The 14,332-nt window shown below is 43.2% G+C and overlaps 1 protein-coding gene across 2 annotated transcripts in view; it reads left to right on the top strand.

Annotated features, from left to right (window-relative positions):
* The window catches only part of KIAA0825 (KIAA0825 ortholog), a 559,317-nt gene that overhangs the window by 478,483 nt on the left and 66,502 nt on the right, over nt 1-14,332 (top strand). The gene's annotated exons all lie outside the window — the stretch shown is intronic.

The following is a 14,332-nucleotide window of genomic DNA, read 5'->3' as shown; positions in this document are numbered from 1 at the left end:
CTCACCGCTATCAGTCTGCAATCATAACCAGGAAGACTACCCTGCAGTAGAGCGATCTGAAAGCGAGGCTTGAACCGCTCGTGGAAGAGCGACATCAATGGCGGTGAGGAGGACGGTCTATGTGGACAGCTTTACCCCGGATGCCTGCATACTTAGATGTGCCTGTTTTATTCATCAACCATGTGAGTTTCTAAATGTTGTACCTTCATTAAATGTAACCATATTGCTACACTTAGAGGCACCTCTCTTCTATTTTATACTCAGTTGTGACATGACACTACTCTTATAACAAGACATCACTTGTATATTAAGTCAAAATATATTAAAAAATGCAGCTTGTCTTACAAAACGCTCTCAAACCAAGTTACTCTCAAACCAAGGTTTTACTGTATTCCCAATATTCAACTTTAAGTTTTAAACAGAAGCCTGTTAGCCCGCCTACCCTAGCTCACTAACTTAATCTTACCTACAGAACCCTTAGATGCTTATTTACCTCTCTACCATATTGGCAGCATCCTCCAGTTTTTAGGCCCAACACCTGAACTTCATCTTTGAAGTTGGCTACAGTGGAGCTGTATCCTTAGCTTCTGTAATGTTGGTGTTCGATCCCATTTAAGTGTATGGGCACTTGATTTACATGCATGGCTAACACTGGAGAAGTTTACAGGTGACAAAGGGTGAACACTAACAAAGATATCCAGAGTCCTCTCTTGCAGACCTCAGCTGTCCATGTTACATGAAATTCCACTTTATAACTGATACAGGACTTTCCACCACCACATTTTTCTCACAGGCTGAGTTATGGAGGGCATGCATTTAACCAAAATATTGGAAACAGGTAGTTTGCTGTGTCTGAATTAGCATTTACAGTTTTTCATTTTATTCTCATTTTTAGACCAGTGAATATGTAAGTCAGTGAAAAGCAAGCAGGATCAAGCACAGTCTTTCTCCATAGAAGTCAGTGGTATGGCGTTGATAAAAATAAATGCTTTGAAAACAGCTAAAGTAGTTCTTTTTTATTACAGTACTTATATAGTTCCATCAATTTACGCAGCGCTTTACATATATATTATACATTGACATCAGTCCCTGACCTCAAGAAGCTTACAATCTAAGGTCCCTAAAATACACATACTAGGGACAATTTAGACAGGAGTTAATTAACCTAACAGCATGTCTTTGGAGTGTTGGTGGAAACCGGAGTACCTGGAGGAAACCTTGCAGGCACAGGGAGAACATGTAAACTCCAGGCAGGAACCGGCGACCCTAGTGCTGCTAGGCGGAAGTACTAAACAACATTGGATATTACCAATACATTTAATAGTGACAGCATTATAAATACATGCTGAGTCATAGATTTTGCACTGAAGATAGGGGCATCCAAAAACTGGGTGAAAATTAGAAAATATTCTGTTTGGAAGAAGGTACAGGTGAATTGTACCGGCACATCTGCGTAAGGAATGAGGCCATTCTTTTGGCAGTGAAATATGCCTGTATTTTGTATGTACAGAAGAGGTGCACAATGCCGTATCATCATAATACAGGAATCATTAATATAAACATAAGGTCAAGACTGCAATAAAACAACAGTAAGTACATATTTGCTGACTTGAGGAGATGCATAACAAGCATAAACCAAACTCCCAGTATAAATACATCTCTTTGTGTGAGGGTTGAAGGCTAGGTTTTAGATTTAAAGTGGTTGTAAAGGCAGAAGGTTTTTAAACTTAAGACATTAAGATAAAAATCCTTCTGTGTGCAGCAGCCCCCCTGAGCCCCCCTAATACTTAGCCACATCTATATCAAGTGATGCTGCAGGAGTGTCTTGGCTGCCTTGGACTCACCATCTCATTGGCTAATACAGCAGTGTGGCGCCATTGGCTTCCGCTGCTGTCAATCACAATAAGTCAGCCAATAAGGATATAAGGGGGCGTGGCCGGGCCATGACATCGGTGTCTGAATGAACACAGGGAGCTGTGGCTCATCTGAGGTGCCCTCATAGCTAGCCGCTTGCTGTGGGGGCACTCAAAAGGAGGGAGGGGTCAAGAACACCAAAGAGGAACCTGAGAAGAGGAGGATCTGAGCTGCTCTGTGCAAAACCATTAGACTTTACAATCACTTTAAGTTGTGGATTTTGTTTTGAGGATTAAGTATAAGTATTGAAGAGCTAGGGTAAGTTAAGTGTCAGGATTGGGTCAAATGTAAAGCAAGGGAGGTTAAAAGATATGTAAATCTCTGTTTCCTACCTTTTGCTCTGTGCAAATAGTACTCATTGATCATATCGGAAGTTCAAAGCTGTCCTATTTCTTGTGCATAGCTCCTGTGTTATCTGAAGGAGTATAATTAGCTCTCCTAGACTTTTCCTGGAACTACTGAATAATTAGTATATATGTTGTGGAGAATAGCATAGGGGGATAGTTTAAGCCAGGGGTGCCCAAACTTTTGAAAAGCAAGGGCGATTTTGGTAACTGACCGCAGGCCACAATGAGCATAGTGGGCGGATGACAGGTCTGCATACGGATGTCCACTCTGCATATACAGAGCAGATACGGACACAGCCTGCTCTACTCTATGGGCCCTCCAGTCCTATCCGCCCAGACAGAAGCAGATCTGATTGTATATAGGCAGGTGTAAACAGACACAAGCCGTTTACACCTGCCACTCTATAGAGGTGAATGGAGGGTCCATTTGAGTTCGCATGAAAAACAGACAGACGGACCCAATCGTGTAAAAGGGGCCTAAGGCTGCTTACACACTGATACACTGTGGTTTACCGACACCTCAACCGACTTCAGTCTTCACGCTGGGTACTGCTGACAGGCCTGCTGGGGGGTACTGCTGATGGGTACTTATGGGGGGTATTGCTGGTAGGTACTGCTGACAGGTACTGTTGGCAGGTCCTGCTGGAGGGTACTGCTGGTAGGTACCGCTAGCGGGTACTACTGGCTGGTACTACTGGTGGGTACTGATGGTGGGTACTGCTGGCTGGTACTGATGGTGGGTACTGCTGGCTGGTACTAGTGGCAGGTACTGCTGGCTGCTAGAGCTGGTGGGTACTGCTAGCGGTACTGCTGGTGGGTACTACTGGCGGGTACTTCTGGCTGTTACTACTGGCGGGTATTGCTGGCTGCTACTGCTGGTGGATACTGTTGGCTGGTACTGTTGGCAGGTCCTGCTGGTGGGTACTGCTGGCGGGTACTACTGGCTTGTACTGCTGGTGGGTACATCTGGCTGGTATTGCAGACGGGTACTACTGGTGGGTACTGCTGGCTGCTAGATTCAGTGGGTACTGATAGCTGGTACTGCTGGTGGGTACTACTGGTGGTTACTGCTGGCTGCTACTGCTGGTGGGTTCTGCTGGTGGGTACTGCTGGCGGATACTACTGGTGGGTATCCCTGGTGGATACTGCTGGCTAGCACTACTTGTGGGTATCCCTAGTGGGTACTGCTGATGGCTGCTTCTCCAGATCGCAGGTTCCTGACCCGCCAGGCCCAAGCATCAGTGTGACAGGAGCTGGCGCTTGCTTGGAGTAAGCATGCAGATGCAGTAGAGAGCAGAGCCGATGCTTCCTGTATCGCTCTTGTCACAGGCATTTGGTATTACTCCGCCTGTGACAGGAGGCGGCACTATACAGGAAGCATTGGTTCTGCTTCCTCTAGTGCCGTTTCCGTTCTTCACACTGATGCTTGGGGATGGCGGGTCAGTAACAATCTGGGCTTGCTGACCCTCCATCCCAGAGAAGTGGGTGGCAGACCACATCAGAGGTCGCTGCGGGCCACGGCAGTTGGGCACCCCTGGTTTAAGCAGTTTAACAAAAGGCAACTGGCCAGGGCTGACACTAATCGGTCCACAAAAATGCTGTGTGTTGTCAGCCTACAAGTGGACTTAGGAGCTAAGTGCATTTCTGGCAGATAAACAATTGTTTTTCTTACTTCCATGGTCCTTAAAGGTATAAAACACGAGCAAATATGCACATTGTGCTATGTATTACATTGTTTTAAATTGAACTCTGCCATACACAGTGTTGTAAAGTTACAAAGTTAGAGGACAACAAATATGTAAAAATTGCCTCTTTTGAATTAGTTTTTTTTTTATTGGTGGTTACCTGACTGCTGGTGGGTTCTTTATCGATAGAAGCAAGGGCTGTGGCTGTGGTGGTGGTGGTGATAGGGGGCAGTTTGTGACTGACAGGTAGCCTTTTCAACAGTGACAGCAAGTATGCATGCTGATCGAGTGTGAGTTGGCACTTACATCTGTAGTCCACCTTGAGGAGTGCTGAGAAGGGTGACAACATTCTGCTATATTGGGGGAAATTAAGTAAGTGTTGTCATAATGAAAAGGAGGTGCTGTTTTTACAGCAATTACTGGCAAGATTGCCAGGAAATATTGATTTAATGTAAAAACAATAAAAAGACAATAATTTGCAGGTCTATACATTAAACTTAAAACATAAAACCAGGACAGAGGGATTTGGTCCCTAAGAGGGACAGCCTGGAGCTATGGTTTTACGAACATTAGATTGTAAACTCCTTCAGGGACAGGGAGCGATGCGAACGGTTGTGTCTATTTTGTGTAGCATGCTGCCAAATACTGGAACTTTCATTCCGCTGCTGAAATAAGCTGATATATGTTGCGCTGCAAATGCATGCCAACTTTACTCTGCAAATTCTCAGTTCAGCAATGTACAATACGTGGCGGCTGTAAGTCAGACGCATTTATGCAGCCCAGAGGAACCTTATTTACAAATGACTGCCATCACTAGAGCAATGCTGGGAAACAAATTGTTGTAAATATGTACAGCGGATAAAGAAAACAAGCAGAGAGGCTGTAAACGTGGGCTTGTTGTCCTCGTTATTTGCTCTACAACAAGCTGACCAGTTGGGGCCCTTTTTGTTTTTATGGCTGCACGTTCAGCTTTATCACAGGACAGGGAGGCTAGTTGATGCCTTTTTGACCGGCTTCCTCGGCAGCGATAAACCGCAACCTTGAAAGTGATAGGGAAGCGAGCAAATAATCATCAGAACATGCTCTCTGTTCAGTATCTAAAATGAGCTTCTGCGGCATTCAAGTGTAATGCTATTATCATTGTCACAAAGATCCAATTAATCTGCTCACCCTACATGCTTAAACTGGTCGGGGCACACATAACAGAGTAATGTATCCAGCCATAATGACTTCCACCAAGGCGGAAATGTTCCCTCTGAGCTTCCAATCATTAGGCTAGCCGAGGTGAAGATAAGCTCATTGACAAGTGAGAAAGGCAATAATTTACTTTGTATTGACGGCATGTGACAAATCAAGGCAAGGGAGATGGCTGCACACCGTGGGACTCCATGAAGGGAAGCACTGACGGGTGGAGATAAAATCCTTTCACAGCTCATTTAGCCCAAATATAGCCACCTGGGTGGTGAATTGGTTCAGCATACCAGCCCAGGCATTCCTGTGCAAAACAAGATCACTAGCAGGCAGCCAATATAGGGGTTCCCACAAGGCATTAATCAAGCAGGTTGGAGCTGTCAGAAGTGACAAGCATTGGGAAGAGGACTCATTCCTGAAAATGTTGGTTTTGTGCTTATGATGAGTAAATAAAATAACAAAGGTGTGAGTAACATTTCTCGCCACAGGAAAATACTTTCAATAAAAAAGAAATGGACTGTCAAAGTGACAGTGCTATGCCTTTAATATAGTTCCTTCCAAACCTTATATCTATGTTTTAATAGAAGCAAAGTTAAAACGCCCACTGGCTTGTGTTATCCCTTGGGGGGGTTACAGTTGCAAGATATCTGCATTTGAGATCTCATTTCTGCCTACCTGTTGCACCCATAGTGAGTAGGTTTCAAATTTGCAGGATTATTAACCACTTAAGACCAGGACCAATATGCAGGTAAAGGACCTGGCCCTTTTTTGCGATTCGGCACTGTGTAGTTTTAACTGACAATTGCGTGGTCGTGCGACGTGGCTCACAAACAAAATTGGCGTCCTTTTTTTCCCACAAATAGAGCTTTCTTTTGGTGGTATTTGATCACCTCTGCATTTTTATTTATTTTTTGATCTATGAACAAAAATGGAGCAACAATTAAAAAAAAAATTCAATTAGCCAGATTCAGAGAGACGGGCACATCTCTAGTTCGGCGTAGCGCATCCCATTTGCACTACGCCAACGTAACATAGTGAGGCAAGGCCAGTATTCACAAAGCACTTGCTCCCTAAGTTACGTCGGCGTAGCGCAAATGGCCCGGTGTAAGCCCGCCTAATTCAAATTAGGTAGGTAGTGGGCGTGCTACATGTAAAGTAACCGTGACCCCATGTATATGAGGGTCGTTGGTACGGCGCATGCACGCGCATGCTCAGAATCACGTCGCAAATACTCAATGCTTTTGACGTGAATGTAACCTACGTCGAGCCCTATTCACATACGCTTACGCAAACAACGTAAAATACGACGGCTGTTCCGTCGTCCATACCTTGCATGTGCTGCGCCATCTTTTTGGTGGTTTTTCTTTACGCCGGCGTATGTCTTACGTAAACGGCGTAGCTTACTGCGACGGACGTGCGTATGTTCGTGAATCAGCGTATCTTGCTCATTTACATATTTGACGCGTAAATCCACGTACACGCCCCTAGCGGCCAGCGTAAATATGCACATAAGATACGCTGTCGTAAGTCTATGTGAATCTGGCTAAATATTTTTTACTTTTTGCTATAATAAATATCCCCAAAAAATATATAAAAAAACATATTATTTCCCTCAGTTTTGGCCGGTATGTATTCTTCTACATATTTTTGGTAAAACAAATCGCAATAAGCGTTTGATTGGTTTGCGCAAAATGTATAGCGTTTACAAAATAGGGGATAGTTTTATGGCATTTTTATAAAAAAAAATTTTTTACTACTAATGGTGGCGATCAGTGATTTTTTTCGTGACTGCGACATTATGGCGGACACATCGGACACTTTTGACACATTTTTGGGACCATTGGCATTTTCACAGCGAAAAGTGCTATAAAAATGCACTGATTATTGTGAAAATGACACTGGCAGTAAAGGGGTTAACCAGGAGGGGGTGCTGTAGGGGTTAAGTGTGTTGTAAGGGCGTATTCTTACTGTGGGGGGCGTGGCTGTGCGTGTGATGTCACTGATCGTCGTTCCCTAACACAGGGAACAGACGATCACTGACACCCACACTAGGAAGAACAGGGAATGTTTGTTTATATTTCCCGTTCTTCCTCTCTGTGACCCGATCGCGGGACACTGGGCATCTTAAAGGGGACGTACCTGTATGCCCATGTGCCCAGCCATGCCATTCTGCCAACGTAAATAGTTGTGCGCTGGTCCTTAAGCGGTTAAAGAAACCCAATTTACAAAAACTGTAAGTAAAAGTGCAGAAAAGACAAGCCTTTTACAAGCTTGATACAGTGTCTTTTCTTGACGTGTATACAGTATAGATATATATATATTTTTTTTCTTACAATGTACCTTTGAAAATTTGACTAGTCAATTCCCTAGCACATTATCCCCCTTCCTTGCAAACCATAGCCCTCTCTTTGTCAGGGATTGTCTAATTATTGTCTTTGCTGGTTCAGGTCCTCTGCCCTTTATAATTGTTTTTATGTAGCAATCAGGGGAGGAGGGAAGGGGAATTCAAAATAATGTCACTTGTGTAATAGCTCTAAGCCTGCTAGGGCTGCTGACATCACATCCAAGATGGCGGTGCTCAGCAGCAGTCTCATGGTGTTTTTGGATGTTTACACAAGGGAGGAATTTACAGGCAAATTACATGCATAAAATATAGTAACCACTTCAGCCCCGGAAGAATTTATCCCTGCTTTAACTGACAATTGCGCGGTCGTGCGAAGTTGCACCCAAACAACATTTTACATCCTTTATTTCCCACAAATAGAGCTTTCTTTTGGTGGTATTTGATTACCTCTGCATATTTTTTATTTTTTTTTGCGATTATAAAGAAAGAGCAAGAATTTTGAAAAACATTTTTTTTACTTTTTGCTATAATAAATATCCCCAAAAAATATATTAAAAAAATGTCTTTCTCAGTTTAGGCCGATATGTATTCGTCTATATATTTTTGGTTAAAAAAAAATTGCAATAAACGTATATTGTTTGGTTTGCGTCTACAAAATAGGGGATAGATTTATTGCATTTTTTTGTATTAGTAACGGCGGCGATCTGCGATTATGGTGGACACTTTTGACACTATTTTGGGACCATTGTCCTTTATACAGGGATCAGTGCTATAAAAATGCACAGATTACTGTGTAAATGACACTGACAGGGAAGGGGGTTAAACACTAGGGGGCGATCAAGGGGTTAAGTGTGTCCTAGGGAGTGATTCTAACTGTAGGGGGGTGCGCTACCACTGACATAACAGATCACTGCTCCAGATGACAGGGAGCAATAGATCCCTGTCATGTCACTAGGCAGAGCAGGGAAATGCCTTGTTTACATAGGCATCTCCCCGTTCTGCTCTTTGTCCCACGATCGTGGGCCGTCGACAAATATCGAGTTCAGGGGACCCAGGTGCACACATACGGCATGCAGCAGGCCCGCGCCCGCAAAGCAGCAAATTCAAAGGGACATACCTGTACGCCCATTTGCCTGCCTGTGCCATTCTGCCGACGTATATGTGTGTACGGCGGGTGGCAAGTGGTTAAAGCGGGAGTTCACCCGAAAAAAAAATTTAACAGTAGATTGGGCCTAATTACGGGAAGCAGAATCGGGTGTTTTGATTAAAATCAATGCAGTACTTACCTTTTTTGAGATAGATGTTCTCCCGCCGCTTCCGGGTATGGTCTTCGGGACTGGGCGTTCCTATTTGATTGACAGCCTTCCGACGGTCGCATACAGCGCGTCACGAGTTGCCAAACGTCAGTGCGGCGCCATACAGCGCCTGCACACCGACGTTCGGCTACTTTCGGAAACTGGTAACGCGCTGTATGCGACGGTCGGAAGGCTGTCAATAAAATAGGAACGCCCAGTCCCGCAGCCCATACCCGGAAGCGGCGGGAGAACATCTATCTCAAAAAAGGTAAGTACTGCATTGATTTTAATCAAAACACCCGATTCTGCTTCCCGTAATTAGGCCCAATCTACTGTTAAAAATAGATTTTTAGGGTGAACCTCCACTTTAAATGCACATATATAAATATAATTATAATAAAATTTGGTGAAGGGGCCTCTTTACTATAATAGGAATTGTAGCCAAAGGAGTGAGACTTCATGTTGGGGAAGGGTCCAAGTTAGTGGCTACATCAGGAAGACATATAGCCGGATTCAGGTAGAGCGGCGTATATTTGAGCGGGTGTAGCGCAGCTCATATGCGCTACGCCGACGTAACATATAGAGGCAAGACCAGTATTCACAAAGCACTTGCTCTCTAAGTTACGGCGGCATAGCGTAAATGGGCCGGCGTAAGCCCGCCTAATTCAAAGTAGGCAGGTAGTGGGCGTGATACATTTAAATTAACCGCGACCCCATGTGAACGTAACCTACGCTCAGCCCCATTCACGTACGACTTACGTAAACGCCGTAAAATACGATGGCTGTTCCGTCGTCCATACCTTTGCATGGGTTGCGCCTCCTTTTTGGTGGTTTATCTTTACGCCGGACGTACGCCTTACGTAAATGGCGTAGATTACAGCGACGGGTGTAAGTACGTTCGTGAATCGATGTATCGCGCTCATTTACATATTCAATGCATAAATCAATGGAAGCTCCCCTTGCGGCCAGCGTAAATATGCGATCAAGATATGATGGCGGTCGGATAGAGCCGAAATTCAGGCGTATCTCCTTTGCAGAATCAAGCGCATAGATACGACGGCGCATCCGAGGACTTACGCGGCCTATCAGTAGATACGACGGTGTAAGTCTTTATGAATCCGGCTAATAGTCTTTAGGATTGCTAATGAAAGTGATAATATTCCCACCACTAAAATGGGAAATGTCAGTGTGACACATAAGGACTTAGTACAGACCGCCGTGCAAACCACTTGGCTATTGTGCTGTCCATGTAATGACAATCGTTTTAATAAAGGTGACTTTTGACGTCTTGAAAATGGTGTAGTTGCTACAACGGGGGAATGTTTAGCTATAAAATGGTTAAAGTGTCTCCAGTATGCGCCTAGATATTCCTAAGCTGTCTATTCATGGATCAAGGGCATCCCACAAACTCTTCTCCATCCTCGCACCTCCCAGTTCTTCCAGCACGCTGATCGGAGGTCAGGATGAAATGAAATAAATGCTCCCTGGTTTCTCTCTGCTGTCTCACACAATACAAATCATATTCAAATTTCCTTTGTTGCCTTTCTGCATGACACAGTGGTGTGTCTGGAAGTTCTGCTGCCCCATGCTGCTTTCCAAAACACAATTCTACAACCTAGATTTAGACTTAAAAGAAGAACAAAATGTCTCTCACACTACTTGCTTGCCTTCACTTTGCTGAATTTGTTCTATTATGAATAGTATGATAAAGAGATAACATGTAAATGTGAAGTTTCTAGAAGTTGCATGGTACAGAGTATAGTATACATGCAATTTCCACAGTAGATAAGCGCTATTTGGCTGCTCTCATCTGTCTGTGCATGTTGATTGGTCTAATCTCATGACTGAGCTGTGTTTACCGCAGACGGTTTTACGTTTATCAATCCTCAGCCATGCACATGCACGGAGTTTAGCGTGGAATTTTAGAAATACTTCACTTATCATTATTGATTCACATACTATTCTACCAAGTATGCAAGGTATTTGCTAAGTGCTGGTCAGCCACTCATTATCTGAAGGTGTACAGGAGAATAGCAGGGTTAATTACTGAAGGATCATGCTTGATAACTGCACTGAGAGCATTGGCCTGGTGTGGTGATTATTGTATTTCAAAGTATGCATCTTTCTGTCAGAATGATGAAAACACTGGGCCGGATTCAAAGAGATTTGCGCATTATTTACGGAGGCGCAGGGCAAAGTTTTTGCCCTGCGCCCCCGCAAATTTGCTCCGCTGCCCTTGATTCACGGAGCAGAAGCTCCGTGAATTGCGCGGGCGCGCCGGCAAAATGCCCGGCGCTAGAGCACGCAATTTAAATGATCCCGTAGGGGGCGGGAATCATTTAAATTAGGCGCGTTCCCGCGCCGATCGTAGAGCGCATGCTCCGTCGGGAAACTTTCCCGACGTGCATTGCGGCAAATGACGTCGCAAGGACGTCATTTGCTTCAAAGTGAACGTGAATGGCGTCCAGCGCCATTCACGATTCACTTACGCAAACGACGTAAAATTCAAATTTCGCGACGCGGGAACGACGGGTATACGTAACATGGGCTGCCTCTGCTAATAGCAGGGGCAGCTTTGCGCGAAAACCACCGTACGTAAACGACGTAAATTGCGTACGCAGGGGTCGCGCAACGTTGTGAATCGGTGTTAGTATTCAATTTGCATACTATACACTGAGCACAACGTGAACGCCACCTAGCGTCCACCGCAAGAATGCAGCCTAAGATATGCGGGCATAAGAGCCTTATGCCGCGAAGATCTTAGGCTGCAGTCGGCGTAACGAGGTTCCTGAATCAGGAGCACTCGTTACGCCGGGGCAAGTAAGCAATTGCGCTGTGTAACCTATGGTTACACAGGCGCAATTGCTTCTTGAATCTGGCCCACTGAAAATAGGAGTAAGCACTAAAGCTACCTACAGTCATTATCTGTGGGCAGCACAGTAGCTTAGTGGTTAGTACTTCTGCTTTGCAACCCTGGTTTGAATCTTGCTTAGAACTCCAAAGGGAAATTGACTCCTTTACAAATTGGCCTGTGTGTGTGTGTATGTACATATGTAAACTTTGTGAGGGTGGGGACTGATGTGAATGTATGGTAAAACACTTCAGAAATCGTATGTGCTATAAAAATACCTGGAATAAATAATAATAGTACATTTGGTTGCTAAATCATGCAAGATCCAACTACCAAATGCTCTTTTTAAAGAAGGATTGGAGTGCAATGCAAATACATAATGGTCAACCAAGGATGCTTGTGCCTATGTAGAACAGAGAACTTATCAGATTTTTTTGGGCCAGACTTTAATGGGAGGAAACAATAGCAACATCTTCAATTCGACTAACTCCCTACGTGAAAGTTCAGGCAGGATCAGGTGGTGCCTACAGACATGTTGATTCCTCAATTGACTTTTAAAGGCTGGAGTAGGAAAATCTCTCACTGCCAGATGTCCAGTGCTTACAGTACTGTGCAGGGTGAATAAAAATTAAGTTTTCCCAAATTCAGCAGGCACAGGACCAGCCATCAATAGAATCAGCCTATGTTTACGTAGCAAATGGGGTTCATGCTAAAAGAAAAACTGTGCCACAGAAGCTGTCATAATATAGGGATCAATACTCCAGGTGGATAGAGTCACAATGCCACATGTATGCCTAAAGTCCTCCATTGTGTTATAAGAGCTTGGTTGTTTCCTGGCTGACTTTTGCGCTTTGTTATATTGACTGGTTGTGTTTCTCACTCTGAGGACTCCTCCTACCTTGAAATACATATCTCTGTTGTGCTTGGTCTGAGCTCCCTTCCCTAATACATTGCCCTTCCAGGTGGAAGTGCTGTGTGGACCCCTGAGCATTTGTCCTCCGCTGTGGGTTTCTCCCTTACTGGCATGCTGATGTCCTTTCCACATATATCCACACACCAGAATTTTACTGATGAAGCACTATTCATGAAACGCGTTGAGAATTCCCTTTCAGATAAAAGAAGTGTGTTAAGCTGCTTTCACACTGAGGTTGTTTGCAGGCGCTATAACGGTGAAAATAGCGCTTGCAAAGTGCCTTGAAAGTGCCTCTGCTCTCACTCCGATGTGAAAGCCCAAGAAAAAAGTCCTGCTAGCCACATATTTGCAGCACTGAAATCCATGGGCAGCGCCGACAAACTGCCGGCAAAGCGCCACTGCAGCGGCGCTTTGTGGGGCTTTTAACCCTTTTTCGGCCGCTAAAGAGGGTTAAAAGCGCCCCGCTAGTGTCTAAAAACGTCTGCAAAAACTACAGTAAAGCGCCACTAAAATAGCGGCACTTTACCGCTGACGCCTCAGTGTCAAAGCAGCCTTATAGATTAATTTTAATCTCTTAATTTCTGGAAGGCTTTAATTTGTTACATACTTAGGAGAGGGTATTGGATGTGTAATGGTGTCTGATATCACATATTCTGTCTATGACGCAGTAGTTATCTTTTATGCGCTTTTAACCTTCATACGTGATATATGGCAATTTTATATTTTGTGTGCTGTCTATTCCTGAAATCATTCTTTCACCTAAAAAGTCCCATAACTCCATGATGACATTTTTCTACAGAAGCTGTCTTTGCTGTCCTCCTTCTGAAAATGCTAGTTACTAGTGTCTGTATTTTACCTGTTACTGTACCAAAAAAAAGTATGCAGCAAGTGATAAACAAATAAACTCCTAATTCCTGTTATAAATATGTTTTATCGGTCAGTGAAGGTACTAAAGGTATTGGATCACCATGAGAGCCAGGCAACTACCACTTTCAGAACATCAGCAATGACAATCTTCATAGTTCTCTCATTTTAGAATGTATTTAACTTAATTCACTGTTTACTTTTATTTCTAATGTATTTTCTATTTTTTTTTCTTTTTATATATATTTAGTTTATACAGCACAGTACTTTTATTTTATTTGGGGGGTTTTTCCTCCAATTTTTCTTCAAATTCAAGTTGCATACTTACATTTATTGGTTTGACATATATTGCTGATTATAATATTTTTGTTATAGGACATTGCCGTTTATTATGATTGTAAATATCAATAAAATACATTATCCAAATTAGCACAGCCTGTTCACCACTTTATTAAATAGGGCTTCTGTAGTGCTGTCACAATTGTAATATTATAATAGATGACATCACTACTTTTCATAATAACCATATAATTTACGGGAGATTACTACTGCTTATAAATTAATTAGGTACTTTATAATTATAATGTTAATTATTAATCTGACACGTTAATGGTTCACTCAACTGAGTCATCCCCCAATGTATGTTTCTGATATAAATCAGAAACAAAGCAATTGAGATTAAACGTGCTTGCCGAATAATAATAGTTATCATTCACTGGTAAGATTTACAATATTAATTATATGTAGTAATAATAATGTTAGAATACATTGTAAATGTTCAGTATGGCCATTAAACCATTGCTTTATTCAAATCATTCTGTTTGAAAAAAAAAAAAAGTGTTCACAAATGTTCAAAAATAAAATCTAAGCATAAATAAATGTATACATTGTCGATGTAATGTAATAAGGTTTTTTAGTGTTTCATGTC

This window comes from Rana temporaria, chromosome 1 (assembly GCF_905171775.1).
Source record: "Rana temporaria chromosome 1, aRanTem1.1, whole genome shotgun sequence".
Taxonomy (NCBI): domain Eukaryota; kingdom Metazoa; phylum Chordata; class Amphibia; order Anura; family Ranidae; genus Rana; species Rana temporaria.
The sequence above is the reverse complement of the archived record's forward strand: the minus strand, read 5'-3'. Positions and strand labels throughout refer to the sequence as shown.